At 27.7% G+C, this 22,764-nt stretch overlaps 1 pseudogene; it reads left to right on the forward strand.

The window, feature by feature from the left end:
- The first annotated feature begins 8,121 nt into the window (after positions 1-8,121).
- LOC132934056 (RNA polymerase II subunit A C-terminal domain phosphatase SSU72-like) lies at positions 8,122-14,676 on the forward strand (annotated as a pseudogene).
- The last annotated feature ends 8,088 nt before the right edge of the window (positions 14,677-22,764 follow it).

Here is a 22,764-nt window from a genome sequence, read left to right on the forward strand (position 1 = left end):
TAAAAAAGAAAAATTAAGGGGCTTATATAGGCAACCTACTATAATATGGAGCGTTACAGTGTCCCCCAGCAAATCTAAGAGCTTCCCGTATTCTAATCTTTAGTATTTGTTAGAGGTATCGAGTTATATTTGTTCAAATTTTATTTTTCAGAACACAGACAACTTTCAATAGATAAAATATTAACATAATAAATAGGTACGTTTTTTTTTTCATTATCAAAAATATTTAATTATTATCTATACAACATGTGTACAATAAGTAATTTTGATTTAAGATATTATTTACATAGCCTAATTTCAATTTTGCTACGTCTACTAAAACATACTGTTTAACACTGAATACTACATTTTGTCACCCATTGCATACTGCATGTTTCCCTGACCTGAATAAAAAATCACGATACTAGATACTTGGATTTGGATTATCGAGATACTAGATATTATTCGATACTTACATTTTAAGTACTTTGACACTCAATACATTTAAATAAAATTAGTCATAGGTTTTTAAAAAATTTTATTTATACACAATTAGGTTGGTATATTAGGTAATTATTAGTTAATATAGACCACAAAATGTAATGACTTGATAATAATAACAATCCACAAAACAGTTAATTATTAAACTAGTCTTATATAATATATTACATTGATAAAAACCGCAAATACTGATTATTATTATACTATAATCAACAATATTACTCATTACTATTATACTAATTAGTAATTACTTAGTATTTAATTATATTTATAAAATTCTACTAATAATTTTAGTAGGTACCCATGTTATAAATGTTTAATTATATAAATGTGCATTGTATAATAACAGTCACTAGTCAGGGTTGGATTTGATTTATATTGTACATTTTGGAAGTATCTTCGATACAAACATCTAAGATACGTATATCTTAGATACAGCTGTATCTTGTATCTTGTTTCTCGATACAATTATAATATGAAGTATCGAGTATCTTGTATCGCAATACACAGTGTAAGCCTGGTACTTACCTAAAGGGCCCCGGATGCATTTATACAGAAGATCCATTAAAAATGTTATTTAAAAAAATAATAAAAAAGTGCTGATAAACAAGTAGTTACAAAATCGGGAAAGTCGTTACTTCGACGTCTCCTCGACCGAATATTCGTGTTATCAATATGAAAAATGAAACGTTCACTAAACTGCAGAATACACATTAGTACGAAATTCGATTAACTCTAAACGCTCCGTTTATTTCTACAGCAACGCGGCTAAACATTGAAAAACAACAACTAAAAAATTATCGGTAATTTTAAAAATCTCAATAATTGTTTCAATCTACCCTTCAGTAAGTAAAATAGAAATGTAATAGAACGAATATTCAATATATATTATACCAATACAAAATCAAACTATGACTAATTATTTAATATCTACTAGACATGGTAAGATATATACTAACTTGTGATGGCAATATACATGCGTTTTACATTATTTATAAAGTAAATAGAATAGTGTATAAAAAAATTATGTATCTAGTCTAAAAACATTTATCTATAACATTATCTATAACATTTGAAAGCTACATAATATAAATTAATATTATTATTACCATAGGCGTGCGCAAACTTTATTTCATACTTTAATTTACCATTGAGTAGGTCTTCACCCACTATTGAAGGCATAACTTATGTAATCATTCATATAATCAAAAAAAATACATTCTTATTTTAAAATTAAATAAGAAAAATAAGATAACGATAAGTAATTATTAAAAATATCACAAAAATATGTAATTTCAACAGTTTACAAAGCCGATATAAATATAGGTTTTATTGTATTCGATTTTAATATAAATAATTGATACACACATTTCTATAATAGTATCATATTTTCTCTGAAAATACAAACTTCATATTAATATTCACATAAATTAACAGATTTTTAAATAAAAATCATATTAGTTATATCCATATCATGCATTTCTTTAAATATCAACTATTTTCATACTAAATGCATATACAAATATCGTAATTTTAATAAAAACACATAAACACACATATAATTATCATCATAAACGATATACATAATATATTCGATATTTACAGTTTTCTATGTTAAATTGTAATATTTATAGCGGGTACGGTTTCAGTATAAATACCCCCATGTATTTAACAATAATTGGAGACAAATATATGATTTATATGTTACGTTGATGGAAAATCAAAAAAATATAGTGTTCTTATATTTATTCTGAAAATCAATGCTTTATTCTTGACCGGGGTGTTATAGGTTTGTGTATTTCGAGACAGGTATAGTGATGAAAATCAGTGAAAATTGTAATGATAGTATAGGTGTTATATTATTTAGCTGATGAGTGTGGCTCTAAGAAAACAGTTTTTAAGATATTTAATTAAAAATAATAACTTTTAGCAAAGGTGCATGTACTGGTTTTTAGAGGCAAAATATTAGTGATATATATTTTTTTTCAGTGAGATTATGATAATTATAATTGAACTTATGAATAGTTTACATGTTTTAACATAATCTAATGTATGAGCCATATAACTTGATATAATATCATATTAGAATGTAGATTGGAGAGATGTAAGTCAGCCATTTAGAACTGAAATGTTCTGTTATAGTGTAGAGTTGTATTTAATATCTAATTCGATATGATTGATGGATTGATTTTAAAACTAGTTATATGTTATTATTAATATCTTAGAAATGAACTTGATATGGAAATGATATTTTTACCGATTTTCACTAAAATATCATGATTTTTTCAAATATATTTCCAAGCTTGTAATGGTAATACACTAATAAACATGTGATTTCATAATTATATATTTTATAAATAAATTCTACCTACGTATTTAACGAAAAAATGATTAAATTATATATGAATAGGTACTATATTGCATTTAATTGCTGTTTATTGGTTATCATTGAATCAGTATGCACGACGATGTTGCATGAATATTGTTTAAGTAAATATATATGTAAATGTATGTATGTGTGGATGTAAGTAATATATGTATATGCCTATAGGTAGGTGACTTATTGATGTGTATATAATATATATGAATGTTTTATATACCTATTTTAAAGGTTAGGTTGTATGTAATCTATATAATATGTTTAGGTGTTTGTAATGTTGAATATGTATATGATTTAATGTGGGTTTGCATATCATACTATGTTTCACATGTTCATTATGTAACTGTAGAACCAAGTGATGGGTCAATAATAGTTTCTTCTATTCCAACGTATGTATGATTGATTAAAAATATAAGTATGTATTTATAATATTTTTCAGGATAGGTTAGCCTAATAGTATTGTGTATATAAAGATACAAGAATAAGAATGTATGTATGTTCCCACCTATTTATGCTTATTGTACCATGAACCTGTATGGAAAATGGCTAATAATATGACAATTTATAAATGTTTAGTTGATAAAGATGTTAACATAGTACTACAAATGTAACGTCAATTATTGTGTATTTCGAGATCTTTTCCGATATTATAACTTATACTTGCAATGATATATGGCGGAGGTGATATGCCTGTGTGTATACACACAATAAAATAAAAATATTATACAAGTGATAGGTATGACTGTTATAAGTAGGTATGTGGTGATAAAATATAATATGTGTGGGTCACTTTAGTGATATGAATGTGCATACGCGTATGGGTTTTCTCATACGTAAGCGTGAAACAAAACATTTTACTAGAGTCGGATGGGTTTTGTTGGTAGTGACGGTGACTGGTAAGGCATGTGTATTTCCCATACACATTTATGAATTAGAATATATATATATATCGGTAGTGATATGTAAGTTGTTGTATTATTTAATAGCATCAGGTAGTGAGTTATGGTATATAAAAAAAAACCAATAATTTTTTAGTTTAAAAAATAGTACTTTTGGCACACTAAATTCGTGTTTCATCCCACTGTGCGCCCTTAAGGTATTTTCCATAGTATCACAATAATTTTGTACACCTATAAACAACGGGATTTATTGAAAATTACTCTGCGTTTGCAGGCGGCTACCGGCTGGCCCGCCACTAAATATGTTATTTATTTTAGGTCTATCGCGTCAAAAGAGTAGGAGGAAAAAACTTACGTAAATCCAGTGGCGTAGATATAGTTTTTTTCTGGGGGGGGGGGGGGGGTTTAAAATATATTTATGATACGAGTTATTGGTTAAACTAAACGTCATTTTTATTTTAAATTAGTATTAGTAATTAGTGTATTAGTGTATTACATTTACCGATTTTATAATTGGTTTTCATAAAATAAAAGTGTAACTACTCGGATAATTTCTAAGTAAACAATTTATAACCCCCCCCCCCCCCCCCCGCGCAACTACGCCATTGCGTAAATCATCAATTTTATTCATCCGGCGAAATAAAACGTACCCTTTAAGAGCGTATAATATTATTGTGCAATTTGTCGGAGCGCCACCTGGGGAAATGCAGCGTGCGCGTCTTCATCTCCGACCCAAATGTTCAATCCGGAAGTATTGAGATTAATTAATATTACATTTGTGAAAATAGCTCAACGACCAAAATGGAACGAAATAATAAGTTAGTAATGGAATCGTTGTTCGTCTCTGACGATTGTCATTTGCCATAGATCATATTTTGTAACCTAGGTAACCGATGGATAATTTCGCAGTGTTTTCAAAAACTAGAACCATTTTTAAAATATATTTTACATTTTAAAAATTATTAAACAATTAAAGTGTAATACTAGGTAATTATGTAAATAAATATAATAATAATAATTTAAATGTTGAATAAAAATATACATAATAATGTAATTATATACAATTAGAAAATATATAGGATTTATTAATTGTGCTACAAGGAGGCCAAGCCCAGATTAAGCGGGGGCAGGAGGGCCATGGCCCCGGGCCCACAACAGATATCAAACAATAGTAGGCCCCTGGCAGATTGTACAATACCTATTGCAAATTGTTCGGCTGAAAGAGCTTTTTCCAAATTAGCTCGTGAAAAAACAAGTATTGAACGAGCAGTTCTCAAGAAAATTTAAATAGTTTTATGGTTTTATGTTCAGAAAGTGATGTTTTGGACGTAATTAATACAGATGATATAATTAAAATGTTAGCTTCCCAAAAAGTAAAAAAGTAATAGATAAATTTATAATTATAATTTTATTAGATTCTGAGCGAAGCGATGAACGTATTGTTTTACAATGATGTGTGTTTTTTTTTAGTGTCGGTCATCACCTTTTAGGACAGTAAAAATGTTCGGACTTTCTTCAACAGTAACTTTTGTGGTAGGAAAGTGAATCTAGTTGGTACTTTGGGGGGTCAAAAGTAAAAATAGTTAAAAAATGTGACATGTAAAACAAAAGAAAAATTAAGGAAAAACGGGAATTCTTACGCAACATCTGTTTTCTAGAAAATCGATTTTGGTTTTTGGTGTAACTCTGAAACAAATGTCTGTAGATACATACATGAAATTTTGACTGAATGTTTCTATTAGAATTTTCTATACACCATAATATTTTCCAAATATTTTGACTTATTTTTAGCTGTTTACGGACATTTTCAGTTTCCATTTTTTTTAGTTTTTTTTTCTATAAATATCAATAAAATTTTATTTGTTGGGTAAAAAAGCTTGAAAATTTCATACAAGACTCCTACTATATTGTTACAATGACATTTGAAAAATATTAAAAATTCTTTGTCACAGTTTTTATTTATAAGCATTTAAAGTTCAAATCTTGACAAAATACGGAAAAATCACGAAAATTAGCAAACTATTTTGAGTTGAGAATTCATAAAAATTTTTCTTTTTCAATCTAAGATTAGAAAATATAATACAAGATTATTTATAAGTTTCTCTACCTTTATCAAAAAAAAATGTCTACAAGAAAGTAAAATGAATTTTTATGAGCGTTTGACATTCATATTTTTACAACATTTGGTATTCACTCGATTTCTCGTGTACCGATTTTCTTATTTTGTTGTAATTTAAAAAACGAATAACTGTAGGTACTTGATAATTTCACTGAATGTTTATATTATATTGTAGGTAGGTACCTTTTTTCAAATCATTTTTAATCTTCGGCTTTATAGTAGTAATAAAAAACTAAAAAATAAGTAGGTATATAAACATGATGAAAATAGTTTATACACGGGTTTACTAATTTCAATACAGGTTATATATCGGTACATATATTGATTAATATGATGGACAGAGGACACTTGTTGCATGTTTTGGACATTTTTAAACTGTTGTGATATAAAACAACTTAATTTTTAAAAATACTGGCATACAATACTAGGTTAATAAATAAGTAATAACGAATAACGAGATATGCGAACACCGTGATAAACGTATCTACTGATTTTCATTTCTTCGTACAATCTAGTATCTAGATATCAATTATAGTTTTAATACGGTTTTGTCACAAAGAGATTCATAAAAACTTACGTACCGTATGGCAATATAGTATATTATGCCATATTGTGCAAATACGATTTATATCATAAATTATAATGTATACTATACTTTTTTTTATCGAAAAAACAATTACTCCGATCCTATTGAACAGTATAATTTTATATTTTTTGAATAGATTTATATTTAAAAAGGTGGGAAAGTGGATGTCGCTCTGCTGTACAGTATGTCAGCCTATGATATTACCAAGTATATTTGATGTTATTATTGTGAATAAAGTCATTTATATATAACCTATTTACGTGGAACCTTGTTTTAAAATTTTAATCCTTAGCTACAAAAGTTGAACATTATATAAATTTCTAACTACAAAATAATTATTACATTTTAAATTTGATAAATTTTGTTAAAATTTGAACTTTAAATGCTTATAAAAAAAAATTGTGACTATATTTTTTCAATATTTTTCTCTAGCCCAACACACATACACTCATATACCGATAGGATAGTTCATTTAGATACTTACTTTTACTAGATTGTTAAATTTTAATACATAGTTTACAAAATTCAAAATATTAACAAAAAGAAACATTTCACCAACAAAATAAGTCTTATGTATACAGATACATTTATTTCGGCATTCAGATTCGTCGTTTAAAATTTAACATAGAAAAATGTAAATAGTGAATATATTATGTATAACGGTTTATAATGATAATAATAATAACTATATGTGTTTTTATTAAAATTACGATATTTGTATATGGATTTAGTATGAAAATAGTTTATATTTGAGGTATAAATATGTTTATATTTACGATTAATATGCTGATGTTTATGCGAGACTACAGAAATATAATGTTTTTCTCGTGTGGATGCATCTAATATGATTTTTTAATACGAATATGAAGTTTGTATATATTTTCATTGAAAATATATATTATTACTAGCTGATCCCGCTGGCACTTCGTTGCCCGTTAAATGTACCAATTCTATAAGACTCAAACTTTGTTCAATTCGTTATTTAATATTCGGTGTATGGTGTATGGTGTTCACAATTTATCCTAACTTTTCTGTTGCCCGGAATAAAAATTCTGATTCGCAGCAGTATTTTATCAGGTAGGCAATCTACCTGCGGTAGATCGCGAACCCCGTGCTGTTTGTACGTAAGTGTATGATTTAACTCTAAAGTTTGTCATTTTTTCTTAATTCCACCCACGGAGGATTAATATAATCAATTAATACAAAAGCCTAACGCAACCGTACCAAAATCCAACGAATAAAAAAAAAAACAAATTTAACACTTTTTAAATTAGTCTATCTTCTTCCCAGAGGTCTAATCTACACACAACCATTAATTTGTATCTATACTAACAACTCTCAGCATGCCTACCCCCACTACTATTTCTGTTGGAAAAGTCTGTGTGCGTCGTCGTCTCGTCGATTACAGCAAGCGTTATAATAGAATCATAAATGACACATGCCACCGTGTTATTTTAAAATCGAAATTAATAATATAATGTGTTATCGATAAAGTGTTGAGTATCCGAGACATAATATCTATATATCTGCTCGTCGTTCGGTTTATTTTCGGTTCAAGCTGGTCGGTGACGCGGCGGTGATACGGAAATTTCCGTCAAACGGTGACCAAAAATTTGGTTCAGAAAGGAACCCCGTAAAGAGATTTCGTTTTAGTTCTATGCAAAACCTATCTAATGGGCATTTTGATGTTTATTTACCATATGAAGATGAATTGACTAACTCTGTATCTGATGAGTTTGATAACATACCCAGCTCTCAGAAGCATACTAAAAAACGACGGAAGAGATTTACAAATAATATCAGAAAAAAACAGCTTATACAATCGGCTACTAAATATCAGCTTAAAAATAAAGAAGTTCATAAAGTAGCAGCAGCCAAGTATAAAAAAAAAATCCAGAAGTAAATAGTGCAAGTTCATAGATATGAACAAAATAATTCAGGAGGACGATCAGAAAGGCGAATCCTTCCATGGAAAATAAAAACTTTTTCCGGCCTGAAATATGAATCGGAAATAGCTTATGAGACGGATGAAACTGTATCTTTGGGTACTATGAGTCATAAATGCGTATACTGCGATGCTCTTAAATTCAAAGAAGAGGCGCCTGGAATGTGTTGTAGTGCCGGTAAAGTACACCTAACCTGTACGTATACAAAGACGCTTATTATTCAAAAATAATAAGTAAAACACCTTGTGTAACTATACGTAAACGCATAGGATATTTCACGACTTTACAGCGTGTGCCGAATACGGCAATGATATCAAAAATAATTTACAACAGAAAGATATCTAAGATCTCACGACTTCATGTTATTTTAATACATTTCAATTTTCAATATGTAGAAAAAACCGTTCATGAAGTATGCAGGTAAGTGTGCGTATACGAAGACGCGTTATTATTCAAAAATAATAAGTAAAACACCTGAAAATAAAAAAACGCTAAAGACGTATCACAACTTCACAGTATGTGCCGAATACTACAATAATAAGTAAAACAGTTCGCAAGCCGTGAGTGTCGTTATACAAATGAAATATAAACGCTACGCGTATGTTGGTCAGTGGTGCGAGCGTAGGACAGCATGCCATAGAGTACAGCATGCCTACCCCCACTTCTACTCCTGTTGGGAAAGCCTGTGTGTGTCGTCGATTATTGCGGCAAGCGTTATAATAGAATCATAAATGACACGTCATGCCACCATGTTAATTTAAAATCGAAATTAATAATATTATAATGTGTTATCGATAAAGTTTTGAATATCCGAGACATATCTATATATTATCTGCTCGTCGGTCTATTGCTCTATCGTCTGCTCGTCGGCGGCGCGGCGGTTGGCGGTGTCGGCGGCGGTGACATGGAAGGGGAAATTTGGGCGGCCACGTCTAGCCACCGCGCGTCGACGGCTGCCGCACCGCGAACCCCTCACCCGCCGTTAAAATTAACTATTTTATGCTCTTTTTACCCTTTAAAATGCGAATTTCGAAAAATCCTTTCTTAGTGCGCCTATACATAGTAATAAGTACATTTACTGAAAATTTCATATCCATAGCTTCAGCAGTTCCGGCTAGGCGATGATGAATCGTCCAGGACAAGTCTTTTTATATATACAGATACAAATATGTGTACCTAACAATTATTTAGAGTAAAGTCGAATACAATAAAAGCTATATTTATATCAGCATTGTCGACTGTTGAAATTATACATTTTTGCGAGATTTTTAATATTTACGTATCGTTTTATTCAGATCTAAATAGTGCCTATATGAGTTGGAGTATAAATATGCTTATATTTATGATCAGTATGTTGATATTTACGATCGAATATAGAAATAAAATATTATGAATATATATATGACTAATTATTTAATATCTACTAGAGATGGCAAGATATATCCTAACTTGTGATGGTAGTATACATGTGTTTTACATTATTTGTGAAGTAAATAGATGATTGGGTATGGTCTCAGCATGAATACCCTCGTGTATTTAGCGATAATTGGAGACATAAATATGATTTCTATGTTACATTGATGGAAAATCATAAAAATATAGTGGTCTTGACCGACGTGTTATAGATTTGTGTATTTCGAGACAGGTATACTGATGAAAATCAGTGAAGTTTGTAATGAGAGTATAGGTATACTATATTATATAGCTGACGAGTGAGGCTCTATGAATACAGTTTTTATGATGATTAATTAAAAATAATAATAACTTTTAGCAAAAGTATCTATGAAAATATCGGTTTTTAAAGGTACCTAATGTATTAGTTATATATACCTATTTTTTCAGTGAGATTATGATAATTGAACACATTTTTATCGAACTTATGAAATGTTTACATGTTTTAACACAATATAATGTATGAGTCATACAACTTTATATATATCTAATGCGATATGATTGATGGAATGATCTGCAGACTATAGTTATATGTAATTATTAAGATTCTCGATATTTTAGACATGTCCTTGACATAGAAATTATATTTGTATAAGATTTTATCGACATTAATATACCTAATATAATGATTTGGCAAAAATTAAGATATTTTTATCAATTTTCACTAAAAAAAAAAAAAATATATATATTTCCGGGTGACTGTAAGTTGCATCCCAATGTACCTTATTGATGTAAATTGTGTCCCGAGTATTTTTTGGGTATATGTAAATTGCGTCTCGGGTATTTTTTGTGTATGTGTAAATTGTAAATTGTGTAAAATGTTGGTATGGTTAAAAATATTGGTAATTAATTATTTACATTATTATTATTTATTAATATTAATTATTATATTTATTTATTATTATTTAAAATTGTATATTTGTATCGATACTAAGCTGTTGAATTTTTCTGTGCCAACTTTGTCCTTTATCAGTTAATAATTATTAACTTATTTAGTATAACTTATTTAAGTCTATATAGAAGTAGGTAAAAATTTGAATGACAATTGCCTCACAAATTCAATTTGAGTAATTTATTTTTTTAGTTTCTAATTCTTCCATTTTTTTTTTAATATATCCTTCTTTTTCAATTGTTACTCTATTTTTTGAGCCCTAACTTCGTAACGCTATATAAGTATCAATTTGTATATTTTTTAAAATATCTATAAAATTAAAAATATTAGGATGAGAAGAATTAAACGAACTATTTAATTTTCTATGGAAAGATTCGCAATTGTTAGTCGTGCGTAATGTCGATGATAAATATTCTGACCATATTTCTGGTGGAAAGTCAGCGTAATTTTTTATATATGAATCTAATATATAGTCTGTGAATTCTAATACTCGAGCATCTTGTGGTTGTATTGGCATAATGTCTTCAGTAAAACAGTTTTCAACATCTTGTGGATTTAAGAAAGGAAGTCCAAAAAAGAGTTTTAAAAAATTACTTATTTCTGTTCTTTTTTTTTTATAATCGGTACTAAGCCCCAACTGTTGAATCTTTCTGTGCCAACTTTGTCCTAGGTGCAATCTACACCACTTTACTTGAATAGAAGGCCAGACAACATTTGCAGCAGTATGTATAGCCTTTTCAAAATCGACATACATTCGAAATGGATTGAATTGCATGTCATTGTTTCTACATTCTTCAACTAAATGCGGAAATGCATCGGTATAACAATTAGTTGACTTTGATGGCAGTAAAAAATAAACAAATGGGATATAATTATTATTTAACACACCATGAATCGTGAAGAGTTGATAAAATAATTTCGGGCAACTTTGGAAAGTACCGTCTACAAATATCGTGTTCAAACTGCACAAAGCTTGTAAATTACGAACTGTCGAGAAACCTAATATATTTGTTTCATTATTATTCACTAACAAAAAGTCTTCACCTTTAATTGTCTTCAATTCACTTATTGTTATATATATATATATATATATTATATATATTATAATTCTCACTACACTTGACGAATAATAATAACAATAATAACAGTTAAAAAGATTTATTTTTTCTCGTATATACCTATAATCAATGTATGTATATATAAGCTATGATTTAAGCCTAATATAATCTCATACAATATATCAATTTATTATTTATTATATTTTGGTTCATAATAAATACCCGATCCATGTCCTTGGTAGTTGTCGATAATCGTCTCTTCTGTTTGCAACGTATCTGGTATTATCACGCTTAATGCTAGTACAATTGTAACTATTGCGAACATTTTACAATTTATTAAATTATAAAAATTAAAACGAAATGATTAATTATAATATAGTATAAAGATTGCCGATTAAATATTATTAATGTTAAATATTAAATTACAATTTTAAAAACGATAGTTATGACATATTGTTCATTGACTGTCGTAGTCACGCTCTAGGTGTGTTATAATATCATTCGCTAATGTATACGCTATATATATATCCATACTATAATATTATAATATATGCCCATAAATGAAATTGTGCTGAATTAATATTTAATATGTTGTTCACTCATTGACCTATATTTATTTAGCTAAAATGCCAAACTGTTAAAAATTACGTTATATACCTACACTAAAATATTATATTAAAATCTATCGTTAGGAAATAAAGTGATGAACACACACATTTTTTTTTTTTTTTACAAACAACTTAGCTTTGTGAATATTGCTTAACAATATTAGGAAATTAAGTAGTTGTGAAATATATTATGGTGGTCTCTCGACAGTAATATTATTTGCAACGTGATAAATAACATATTGTGAGATCACTTGCAAATTGTCTTTATATTTTAATATTTTTAATTACATTTAATATTGTGTGGGGACCCTAGCTCATATCTATCCGAAAATGTATTTTTTCTTGTATTAATCTTTACTGTCGTGAGATAGATTTTGGTCGACTTTTTGAAATGCCGTATAAGGTTTTCTATTTCTATCTTGGCAAGGAATATTTGGATTGTTTGAATTTAATAAAATGTGTTTTACTTCGCGAACTTCGGTCAATTTTTTTTTATAAGCATTTAAAGTTCAAATTTTGACAACATTTATCAAATTTATAATTTATTAATTATTTTGTGATTAAAAATTTATAAATTTTTAACTTTTATGGCTAAGGATTGAAAATATAAAACAAGGCTCCACGTAAATAGGTTATATATAAATTACTTTATTCACAATAATATCATCAAATATACTTGGTAAAATCATAGGCTAACTGACCGTTTTCGCTTAGGCCTCCCACGCCTCGCCGAGATGCATTTATAAATTAACGAATTTCAAACGAATTAGCAAAAAAAAACTATTTTAACCTAGTGACTTATATTATTCTTATATTTATATTTAATTATTATTTAAATTATTCAACTTTCCGTCTATCCGTTTACTATATTATTATAATAATATAAGAACTTGGAAAAAGTTAAAGTTAAGTTAAAAAATTAATTTAATTTTAACTTTTTAACTTAACAAGTTACTTTTGGCTTTTCATTAGCTTAACTGTTAACTTACTAAATTTCTTTCTTAATTAACGTGAAATTAACGAGTTAATTTTTCATTTTTAGAAGTAAGTTAAGTTAATTTATTTTGTTTTTAATTTTATAATATTTCACTATTTCAGTCTATTTTGTTTTCATGTCAAAAAATATGTATCGTAAATTGTTAAATATGTATATCATTTGATTCTAACTTATATGGAAATACTGTATGAGGTATTAACACTATATGCTATAATTTAGTTTTGGGCTGGAAAAAAATTAAGTTCGCAAGCGTTGTATAAACAAATTAACATTTTTTTAACTTAACAAGAAGTTAACAAAAAGTGTGTATTAACTTTAAACTGAACTGAGTTAACCTAAAGTTAAATTAACTTTTAACTTTTAACTTTATGTTATTGGTGCATATTAACTTAACTTAACTGAGTTAAAAAAAAAAATTAACTTGCCCAGCGTTGCTAAAAGGTGTCCTCAGACACAAAAATAAAAAAATTAAATTTAAAAAAAAAAAAAACACACATCATTGTAAAATCAATACATTCATCACTCCGCTCAGAATCTAAAAGGGGGGCAAGTGGATGACGCTCTGCTGTACAGTAGGTTACAAGTGGGTCACTGCTATGGATGGTGTTAAATTTGAATTCAATGATATAAATATATATCATTGTATAAGAAAAACGATTCTGAGCGAAATCGGTCAGTCAGCCTATGATAGGTTAAGTTATATTCTTAATTGTTCTTGTCATTATTTTCTTAACACAATTTTGTATTTAGTTATACCTTAAATGGTTTGTTAAATATTCTGGATAGAAATATAGCGAATAAAACAGCACCCAGAAAGATTTCAACAATGCAATGAACAATTCACTGTAGTCATTACGTGTGAAGATAGAGTATATGATCAAGTACTTGAGTGTATGTTTAAATTGGCAATTGTATCATTATTATAAAAATTAAAATCATATTTATATGTTTAGATTTTGAAACTAATCAAAGTTTTGGCAATAAGCTAGTTCATGTCATCAACATAAACATTCAAGACAATCATGAAGAAATAACGATTGGAGCATTTTTAATTTGCGAATTTGTTACTATGGTAAGATTTTTTTTTGATATAGTTTATATAATATCTATTGAATACTTATGTAAATTTATTTCCATTTTAGTTGTCCAGAATTGATGATCTTGACAATAATATTGATCAATTAGTTGTTAAATATGAAGAAAAATGTCAAAGTCCACTACTCACTTGTGTACTTTTCTATTTAATATTAGGTCATTAAATAAAATTTAAATTGTGAATATTATTTATAATTCTTTAAAGTAAAAAGTAAAAATTTCCCAGTAGTTTTCAAAAGCGACGAGAAAAACAAAAGAAAAATTAAGAAAAAACGGGAATTTTTACGCAAAATCTGTTTTTGAGAAAATCGATTTTGGTTTTTGGTGTAACTCTAAAATAAATGACCGTAGGGACATAAAATTTTGACTGATTGTTTATTTTAGCATTTTCTATACACCATAAAATTTGAAATAATTTGATTTTTTTGAGCTGTTTACGGACATTGTCGGTTTTAAATTTTTTAGTTTGTTTTTCTATAAATATCAATAAAAATTTTTTTGTTGGGCAAAAAAGCGTGAACATTGAATATAAGGCTCCTGATAATATATCGTTCTAATAGCAGTTGAAAAATATTAAAAATACATAGGCACAATTTTTTTTTATAAGCATTTAAAGTTCAAATTTCGACAACATTTATCAAATTTATAATTTATTAATTATTTTGTAGTTAAAAATGTATAAAATGTTAAACTTTTATGGCTAAGGATTGAAAATTTAAAATAAGGCTCCACGTAAATAGGTTATATATAAATTACTTTATTCACAATAATATCATCAAATATACTTGGTAATATCATACGCTGTCTGACCGTCTTAGCTCAGGCCTCCCACGCCTCGCCGTGATGCATTTATAAATTAATGAATTTCAAACAAATTAGCAAAAAAAAACTATTTTAACCTAGTGACTTATATTATTCTTATATTTATATTTAATAATTATTTAAATTTTTCAACTTTCTATCTATCCGTTTACTATATTATTATAATAATATAATGATTAGGCGACAGTTCGATGGAATGATTACCTATAGTCCCCCTGATTATGATTTTGCCTCCCCAACAATTTTCCTTATTGATTTAAATACGCCGTCTATGGGTTATTTTAATTAAATAGTTTTGTCAGTCGGGCTGGAGAATCCCCAGAATTTTAACCATAGTTGCGCCTATGACTTATACGATATACAATATTCATACCATTATGTAAAGAATAATGCTACTATTCAGCACATTTCACACGATTTGTATTATTGTTATTAGAGTTTGTTTATTTGACATTCGAATGTAGTCATCGGCGTACGCAGACCTCTGAGTCTGGTATATTTAAATTCAATCTGATCAACCACCCTCTGGTCATGGTCACACAAGAAAAAAAAATATCTAGACATTTTCACTACAAACTTTTAAGTGACCCTTTTTTTGGTGACTGGAAAATGTAAACAATCACTTTCCATTATTTCACACACACACAATTCATCAATATTGATTTAAAATTTTAACCAAATATAATCTAATAAAACAATTTATTCAAAAACGTTTAAAATATAATATATAATATTAAAAATTGTCAATTAACATTAATATTTATTTATTGTTATAAAATTATTCGTGGTAAATCGATTTTACGGCTATTAGTTTATGAGATGAAAATATTTAAAGTTTAGATGAGCGGAGAAGTGGACATAAATTTCGCGGGCTAACCACTCAACTCCTCTCATTTCAATTAAAAATACTTATAACGCATAAGCTACTCCCATTAAATTAAATTTGTATGTATCGAAATACTTAGAAAAATATTCTGCTTTGGAATACGAAATTAAAACTATGTTGTCATTAAAAAAAATTAAAAAATCAAAAATTAGAAGGATAAAAAATATTTAAGAATATAATTTTTTAATAACAAAGTTGTTTTGTAAACGACTTGAAACTATGTAAAAAAATATTTTCAAAAACAATTACACTTTTTGAAATAATGAGTGTTCAATTTTAAATGAATCACCCTGTATAGTCTCTCGGGTAAACACAAACGTTTAAAAACTAAAAGGGCTATACCTCCTTTTAGTCATATTTTCATAAGGTACCAATCCATTCACGTAAAAAAAAAATCTCAGTTGGGGCTAAAGCCCAATCAACCCTACCCGTGCGCACGCCTATGGACGTAGTTCGAGACGTTTAAACTTTCCATGTACGTTGATTATAATAATAATAATAATAATAATATTATTATAGCTGGAACACGTAGCCGAAATACGCATGTGTCATCCCGATAATAATTATTATATACATATCGACCTCGTTCCGAACTTGCGACGATTGAAATAATAATAATAATAATAATAATAATAATATTGCAGGAACACGTAGACGAATATACGCACTTGTCATCCGGATGATAACGCCTCGTTGCGATGTCAATACACAAACAATAATAATAATAATTCAACTTTCGGAAAACGGGAATACTAGTATTTGACAAAAACGATTTTGTTATAATCATTTTATCAAAAATAAATAATCACGTTGACTTATGTACCTTCTTACTTCAAATGTTGACCAAAAATCTATCAAATTGTACATTAATTAATCATATTAAAAATGTTTTTTTAGGACAGTAAAAGTGCTTGGATTTTCTTCAACAGGAACTTTTCTGATAGGAAAGTAAATCTAGTTGGTACTTTGGGGTGTCAAAGTAAAAATTTCCCATTAGTTTTCAAAAGCGACGTGAAAAACAAAAGAAAAATTAAGGAAAAACAGGAATTTTTACGCAAAATCTGTTTTTGAGAAAATCGATTTTGGTTTTTGGTGTAACTCTAAAATAAATTACCGTAGGGACATACAATTTTGACTGAATGTTTATATTAGCATTTTCTATACACCATAAAATTTTGAAAATATTTTGACTCTTTTTGAGCTGTTTACGGACATTGTCAGTTTTCAATTTGTTGAGTAAAAAAGCTGGAAAATGTAATAAAAGGCTCCTAAGTTATTGTTTCAAAGGCAGATGAAAAAAATTAAAAATCCTTAGTCACAGTTTTTAGTTATAAGCATTTAAAGTTAAAATTTTGACAAGATACGGAAAAATCACGAAAATTAGCAAATTATTTTGAGTTGAGAATTCATAAAAATTTTTCTTTTTAAATCTAAGATTTGAAAATGTAATATAAGATTACTCATAAGTTTGTCTACCTTTATCAAAAAAAAAATGTCTATAAGAAACTTAAATTAAATTTTTATGAGTGTCTGAAATTTATATTTTTACAACATTTGATGTTCACTCGATTTCTCATGTAACAATTTTCTTATTTTATTGTAATTAAAAAACGAATGACTGTAGATACTTGAAAATTTCACTGAATGTTTATATTAGCATTTTCTATACACCATAAAATTTGAAAATAATTTGATTTTTTTGAGCTGTTTACGGACATTGTCGGTTTTAAATTTTTTAGTTTGTTTTTCTATAAATATCAATAAAAATTTTTTTGTTGGGTAAAAAAGCGTGAAAATTGAATATAAGGCTCCTGATAATATATCGTTCTAATAGCAGTTAAATTAAAAAACTTAAATTACATTTTTATGAGCGTCTGAAATTTATATTTTTACAACATTTGATGTTCACTCGATTTCTCATGTAACAATTTTTTTATTTTATTGTAATTAAAAAACGAATGACTGTAGATACTTGAAAATTTCACTGAATGGTTATATTATAGCATTTTCTATACACCATACAATTTTGAAAATAATTTGATTTTTTTGAGGTTTGAACTTTTTTAGTTTTTTTTTCTATAAATATCAATTAAATTTTATTTGTTAGGTAAAAAAGCGTGAAAATTTAATGCAAGGCTCCTGATATTTTGTAACAATAGCAGTTAAAAAATATTAAAAATACATAGGCACAATTTTTTTTTATAAGCATTTAAAGTTCAAATTTCGAAAACATTTATCAAATGTATAATTTATTAATTATTTTGTAGTTAAAAATGTATAAAATGTTTAACTTTTATGGCTAAGGATTGAAAATTTAAAACAAGGCTCCACGTAAGTAGGTTATATATAAATTACTTTATTCACAATAATATCATCAAATATAATTGGTAATATCATAGGCTGACTGACCGTTTTCGCTAGTTTTAAGCGATCGAAACATTCGTGTAAGAAAATAAATGGTCTACATTTTCTTCTATAGTATTAAAGTCGGGAAAAACTGTGTTTATTGTTATGTTATTGAATTGACGTGGGTTATATGTTTCTGTTATGATTCCTGGTGTCCAATGGCAATTTTTATTGAATATCCCTATGTTTTTTCTATTTAATTCCCAGTAAATTATGGCATTTGTATTTTCGGAATTTTCGTGTATTAAATATAATTGAAATTGAATTGGTCACAGATAAACGCTAGATCGTCATCTTTAAGATAGAAGCCAGATTTGCAATTAGGAATGCCGAGTATATTTAATAATTCTACTGTCTTACTATATATACCATGTTGTTTAAGGCATATTCGTAGTGCGTGGGCACTACAGTCACCGTCTCCGGGTACGATTCCGTTTTTAGGAATGAACCCGCGATTTGCGAGATTTCATTCTTTAATTTATCGTTAATTGTGTTATTGAAATTTTTTCCTAACGTGATATTTCTAGTTTGTGAACCATTGTTTTTAAAATATTTATTTTGTTTTTCATCGTCATTGTTTGGTAGTATGCATATTAAAATTTTTATTTGCGTGTCTTGAAAAATAATCTTAATCACAGTAGAAATAACTTTCCAATCCTTTTTGTCTCGTCCAGTGCAGATTTTGGGTAATGCTAAAGTAGTAATATTATTTTCTATACAAAATTTCCTAGCGTTAGCTAGTGTTTTAAAAATGTTATTGTACGCTGGCTTATCGTAATATTCATAGTTTGTTATGAGATATAGAACCCATTGTCTTCCATTTTTAAAATAAGCAATTTCGGTCGTTTTTTTTCTTTGGTCTATTAAATTTTGAACGTTGTTAAATTTATTTCTAAATTGTAATGCGATCCCCTTCGACATAGTAAGGCATTGACTTGTGCAATGGCCGATTGCGATATCATTTCGTAATGATAAATTATTTACCGTCTGTTCATTGTAATCGCATAAGAAGTCGGTTCCATCGTTATTGCTGGGTAGGAATTTTTGAAATTCGTTTAGTGGGGTCAAACTACTTATTGTTACGATGTTTTCTATAGCTTTTTCGTCATCGTCGTTTACTTCATTAGTTATTAGTTTATTCAAATTTTTTGATTTGTACCAATTTTCTACAAAAATTATTTTTTTCAATTTTTTTATCTCTGTTAAATTTAGAGGTGTCAATTTTTAAATTAATATTATTTGTTCCCCGAGGTAGATAATCCGATTTTTCTCTTAGCTCGGGTGCTATTCGTTTTTCGAAAAATTGCAATCGTTTGAATAATGTCCTTTTTCATTGCATTTGTAGCATATTATGTTTTCTCTTCCATTAAATTTTTCCGGTGTTGAGTATCTTTCTCTGCTGTTGTCCCTACTGTGCTGTTTTCTATTATTTGCGTTTTAACATGGTTGATCAATTTGGTTTTTGTAATAACTGTCTATTCCTTCTAATTTTGTATTTAAACCTTTAATTTCTTGGTTGCTGTTTTTTGTTTCGGTATTTAATTGCATTACTTGTTTGCATTGGCGCAAATCGCAGGGGTGCTAAGGGTGCTTAGCATCCTGAATTTTATGTTAGCACCCCAAATCCTGTGATTATAACTTATAGTGCTACCACCATAATATTTCCATTCCAACTAAATTTATTAAAAATTCAAAAACAAATTCAAAAAAATTTGGTGCTTAAGCCCCCCTGATATTTTTGGGTGATTTGCGCCTATGCTTGTTTGTTCAAAATTGCTGTATATTCGCTAAGTTCTGAGCTTCTTGAATTAATTCTAAATTGCATAAGTTCATATTTTTTTAATTTTCTTTTAACTTTTTTAAGTAACTGTTGTCGTGAAGTGAAATTGCGTGTAATATAGGTTCCTCTTATACCTTTAAGAATGTAAACACAAATATCTTTCTCTCTCATATCCTTGTCTACTTGACTACATAAATACTAGAAATTTACTCTAAGTCGTTTTGTTTCCTATTTTCTAATTTGTCTTTCAGTATTATAGAGTATCCTATTGGTTGAAATTCTTTTATGAACTCGCTTTTTAGATTTTCCCATGACCAGTTTCTTCATTTGTTTTCCAAGTTTTGTAAAAAATGATTGGCAGTATCTTTCAGAAATATTGATAAGAATTTCATTTTTTCATTGTCGTCCCAATTGTTTATTTGTGCTGCTTTTTTGTACTGTCAAATAAATGTTTTGATGTCTCCTTGTCCGGAAAAACTATCTGGTTTAACTATCATTTTTTCCATTTTGTGTTTTGGATTTTTATTTTCTAAATTATTTAGTTTTTCAGGTGTGTTTTCTATTACAAATTGTGAGTTGCTAAAGAAGGTGGTATTTAAGTTCGATTCAGTTTTAATTGGACTTTCGATATCTTCGTATATGTGTTCTGTTTTTGTTGATTCGTTAGGATTTAAGTTTATTAAATTATTATAATTATTGTTAGAGGTTTGCTCTAAATTATTTTGATATAGAGTATTACTAGTGTCTAAAATATTGTCTACCTGAATTATTAATTTATTTGCGTTAATTTCTAAATCGTTAGTTATATTTTTAATGTCGTTAGTAATTGATTTATTTTTAGTACAATTACTTGTTTCCGTACTTGAATCGCTTAAGTTACTTTGTATGAGTAAATCTTTAATGACGATTTTATCTATTATTGAATTTTCTTGAACTTCGTGTTTTTGTAATTCGCTTAAGGTTTCTTCAATATCGTCTAATTCTGTGATCCCTTTATAATATTTTGATAATCTAGCCATTAGATTATCTACGGTTCCTACGCTTTTTAATTGCTTAGATTTGCATTAGTCAAGAAGTTCTGATTTTTTATGTGAATAAATATCTGTTAATTTAGTAATTTTCGAACCTAAGGCTATAAGCTCTTCGTCATTCATATCATATTAATATTTAATTGAATTAAAAAAAAATTTTGTAATGAAGGAGGTTGATTTTTATTAATATATTTACCTTTAATAATAACTACTTAATTTTTGAATAATTTAAGAATTAAAATTAAAATATATTTTTTTTTTTTTGAATGAAACTAAATACAATTTTTGAAAGACGAAAGTAAATTAAACTAATAAAAAAACTATTTGAATTATTAAAAAACTAATCTACAATCCTAATATTAATAAGTAAGTATATAACAAAACGTTGCTCACCTTGGCGTATGTGTGTGGACACAAGGTTAACAAAATTGTACTGACGCGGCACAAACGTTGCCTTGTCGGTAAGACAAAAAATCGAACGCGATTTGTTAGTTAATCGATATACACGCACACATTGCGTTCTGGGTTTCTACTGCACCCAAAACTCTTATAACTGTTATTTTAACTTGTAATACACCGGTTACACTACCAGAAATGTACAATTGATCGCACTTCAATTGTACAAAAAAAACAAAAAAAATATATTGGTGTACTCACGAGGTAAAAACACTAATTCGAAACCAAATTGGAAATTACCGTTTAACAGGGCTGGACTCTTATTTTATCCGTTGATTGGGAAATATCAGTTTCACCAAAAGACGGGTTGAATATTATAATGGAAAAATCAAAAAGAAAATTATTATTATAAATCATAATTTTATTATACCTATGTTTTATTTTATACCTACATTTTTTTTTTTATTCATACGATATTTATATTTATTACAATACAATATTTATTACTTTATAATACATATTTCACCTATTGAATAGCAAAAATATTTTTTTATTTTTACAATATAATATACACACTATAGCATAATATTCTGTACGTCATTACGAATTTAATTTTTGCTTAATTAATAAGAATGGCTAAAATAACTTATTATTTTTTTTTTAACTCCCCCCCCCCCTGAAATAAAATCGTGGGTACCTATGCATAATACTATACAAAATAAATTATATTTATTGTAAATATAAAATACTATTATTATATTATAATATTATAATGGTGTTAGGTATATTATATTATACCATTATAATCAGGGCTTTTAAAAGTTATATTTGACAAAAAATGAAATGAAATTTGTAAACGTAATTATAACGGAAAACGATAGTCAAAAATAATTATACTCCACAAAATAAAACATAACGCAAAACATAATAT

This window comes from Metopolophium dirhodum, chromosome 1 (assembly GCF_019925205.1).
Source record: "Metopolophium dirhodum isolate CAU chromosome 1, ASM1992520v1, whole genome shotgun sequence".
Classification (NCBI taxonomy): domain Eukaryota; kingdom Metazoa; phylum Arthropoda; class Insecta; order Hemiptera; family Aphididae; genus Metopolophium; species Metopolophium dirhodum.